Source organism: Meriones unguiculatus, chromosome 4, assembly GCF_030254825.1.
Source record: "Meriones unguiculatus strain TT.TT164.6M chromosome 4, Bangor_MerUng_6.1, whole genome shotgun sequence".
Taxonomy (NCBI): domain Eukaryota; kingdom Metazoa; phylum Chordata; class Mammalia; order Rodentia; family Muridae; genus Meriones; species Meriones unguiculatus.
This window is the reverse complement of record NC_083352.1, coordinates 53,504,165-53,508,160: the sequence shown is the minus strand read 5'-3', so window position 1 is coordinate 53,508,160 and position 3,996 is coordinate 53,504,165.

Below are 3,996 nucleotides of genomic sequence, written 5' to 3'. Positions count from 1 at the left end.
TTGTCCTTGTGATTGTACATTTTTCTCATGTGAGTCTCTTAACTCTCAGAGTAAAAATGTTGGATGCTCTGAATAAAGTTGGCTATTGTGTGAGACTTTAGTCCACCTCTGCTCCATTCTTCTAGGCCCCACCACCAGCTGGAGCAGTGAACAGTTGGTGCCTAACTAGGGACCTGAAGTCAGCTGCCAAAGAGTGGGAGCCCTTAAAGAAGGGGTTGAGTGAGAATAAGGGGGCAGAAGAAAACAGGAAGAGCTTTGCCTCAAGCTCGGCTTGTACATCGTGTTTAAAGAAAGGAGGAACATAAGTATGAAAATCACAACTACTAAATTGCTTGCAAGTTGTTTATGATTATAATTCCCTTTCTTAAGTGAAGAGGTATGGGATGAGTCTGAAGGAATATTTAAAAGGCATATGAACAAGGGGCAAAGATCCCTGTTTGATTTTGGGTCACTTGGGCATTAATTTAGACTGTTATCAAAATACTTGTGGAATATAAAGGATGATTGTAATAATGCGGAAAAGATGGCTAATTCCTTGAATGAATATAAGGTGGATGATCAAACCTTAAAATTGGTGAAAGAGGAGAGAGAGAGAGAGAGAGAGAGAGAGAGAGAGAGAGAGAGAGAGATTGAGAGAGAGATTTTCCTCTTTCAGGAAAAATTGAAAGTAAAATCAGCACCACAGATAATTACACCAATGATGACTTTTTCAGCTCCTTTAGCTATGTGTCCTCCATTGCCTGAAAATGACCCTGAAGCATGAGCTGAGGATCCGATAATCAGTCTAATCTTGAATTCTCTCCATCTTTTGGTGCAGACTTATGAGAGCCTATGACAAAGCTTACTTTACGTCCTAGGCAAGCTAGGGCAGAGTAGGGTAAAAGAATTCATTTCCCAGTTCCTGGCCTCATGAGTTGCACTTGGTATTTGCAACGCACTGATCTGTTTGAAACTCTAGAAGGAAAGACAGTATTGGATGGTCCTCACATTTTATCTTGAGAGGCAAGAAGAGAACTATGGCTATTTGAATCCACACTAAAAGAAGCACTTGTGTATTATGAGGACCCTTCACTGCCTTTAAACGTACTTATTTTCTCTAAACTATCTCCTACAGGTTTTATAGCATGAGAGGATGGTTCATCTAAGGGTATAAAAGGGATTCATGGTTCAGACGGTCACCAATTTGTTAATACTTCTTTTTCCTCACACCCACGTGTGGAAATGTCTATTTTGATTCATCATTATGGTTAATTCATAAACACTTAAATACAACATCTGGTTAAAATTCAAACATACCCTTTTTTTTATTACTCATACTCATGTGTACTCTAATCTCCCTGGTTAAGAAATAAACACCCTGCCCTATTTTTGTTCCCCTAGAAGAAAATTGAGACAGGGTGTGCATCTGCCATTGCAGACAGAGCCACCAAGACATTATGAATTCCTCTTTGGACCCTCCAGCCCAGGGCCATCAAGGACAATGGCAGAGGGTGAGAAGACAGTGGAAGTCACCAGAAAGACAGCGAAACTCCCAGTAAAGAGCAAAATGACATATTGACCATATCATCAGAAGTCAAGTCTGCCCACCTGAAGCCAAGTTAAAGCCCTACACACCAAGAGAGAAGTTATTTTACAAAGCCCGGAGAACCCCATATCACCTGAGAATGTTTTTCTGGTGATGCTAGCTGCTTCGGCCTGTGATTCTGCCATGAGTGCCTCTGAACACATGTATTGGTCTTCTGATCCTCATCTTCCTTTACTTCAGCTTGTAGGTTAGATACAGCTCCTGTTGCCTTTACTAATGATTCTGTGCTTATGATGGACCTTGGGACCATGATAGACTCATTCATCCATCTGAAGGAGGCACTGGGTTTAATTTTTTTCTTGGGGTTTGAATCATTTTTCATTTGCATGGAGCATCATGACACTTGTGTTCCTATTAAGGGGCAAATATGGGCTTATGTTCTACAAGATACCTGGATTGCTAATTTTATGGATCTCTTTTCAAGCTATTCTCTAGATTTTTCTGATCAATAAAATAATATAACTAATAGTGCTGGACATAGTTTGGTTCCCTGTTCTTGGTGGCAGGTTATTACACATACTGCTTTCACTGTCCTAATATTATTCATTACACTTATAATCTGTTTGCTATAGGATACACATGCACCAAATGACAATTAGATTTATCTACAACATCTCAAATCAAAACCGCTCTGGATATCCTGCTACCAAAAGTAAATCAGGGGGAGATGTTGGAACATGGTCCAAGAATAGAGCCATGTGAGAATTCTGAGTACTTATGAGAAAACAAACAAACAAACAAGCAAAAAAAAAAATACCCAAGAAAACAAGACAAGAGTCTTGTGACTTCAGTTTCCTAAAACCACAGAATAGTTCTCGGATTTTGCTTTTGTGTCCTTCCCAGGTGTAGCCAATAGGAGTGAGTTTACCTCAGATTATTCATTACAGTTGGCTCTTGTTATTTGTTTATAATGCCTCTATGGAAAAACACGTTTTTTGGCATGTGTGGCTTGCCCATCTCTTGTGACTTGCCCTTACGATTATACAATTTACTCATGTGACTCCACTTAACTCTCAGAGTACAACATGTCTGATGCTCTGAGTAAAGTTGGTTATTGCATGAGACTTTAGTCTGCCTTATTTATTGACTCCATTCTCATTGGTCCCATGACCAACTAGAGTAGTAAAAAGTGTAAAACCTGAAAGGCTGCAAGAGGAATCAACTGTAAAACATTTGTAAATTGTGCTTTTGTTAACCATGCAGCACTATGAAAATACAAGTAAAGTTATTTTAATTAAATTTTTATTTTTATATTAATTACAGTTTATTTAGTTTGTATCCCTGCTGTAGCCCTCTCTCTCATTCCCTCCCAATCCTACCGTCCCTCTCTCATCTCCTCCCATTCTCCTCTCCAAGTCTACCGATAGGGGAGGTCCTCCTCCCCTTCCATCTAACCCTAGCTTATCAGGTCTCATCAGGACTGGCTGTATTGTCCTCCTCTGTGGCCTGGCAAGGCTGCTCCCTACTCGGGGGTGGTCAAAGAATCAGCCACTGAGTTCATGTCAGAGACAGTCCCTATTCCCCTTACTAGGGTACCCACTTGGACACTGAGCTGCCATGGGCTACATCTGAGCAGGGTTCTAGGTTAGATCCATGAGGGGTGCTTGGTTGGAGTATCAGTCTCAGAAAAGACCCCTGTGCCCAGATATTTTGGTTCTGTTGCTCTCCTTGTGGAGCTTATGTCCTCTCCAGGTCCCACTATCTTCCCCTTCTGTCATAGGATTCCTTGCACTCTGCCCAAAGTTTGGTTAAGAGTCTCAGCGCTGTGATAGAGTCTCAGTGCTGGGTAGAGTCTTTCAGAGGCCCTCTGTGGTAGGCTCCTGTCCTGTTTCCTGTTTTCTCCTTCTTCCAATGTCCATACCATTTGTCGTTCTGAGTGAGGATTGATCATCTTACCCCTGGTTCTCTTTCTTGTTTGTCTTCTTTAGGTGTATACATTTCATTATGTTTATCATATCTTATAGGACTATATGAGTGAGTATATACCATGTGTGTCTTTCTCCTTCTGGGATACCTCACTCAGAATGATCTTTTCTAGATTCCACCATTTGCCTGCAAATTTCATGATTTCCTTGTTTTTAATTGCTGAGTAGTATTCCATTGTGTAAATGTACCACCATTTCTGTATCCATTCCTCTGTTGAGGGTCATCTAGGTTGTTTCCAGGTTCTATGAACATGGTTGAGCAAATGTCCTTGTTGTGTAAAAGGAAAGCTTTCTAAAACCACAATTTCCTCCTCCTTACTTGGAATTAGTATGTATGATTCCTTTTTTTATATGCTAAGCTTCAAAAATTTAATTTTAAAGAGATTTCTGTAACACCATGTAAGGCTACAAAGTAATTTATAATTGTCAAATTAGAACAACTTTTTCAATAAATGGTCATGAAATTTCCTCAAAGCAGAAAAAAGC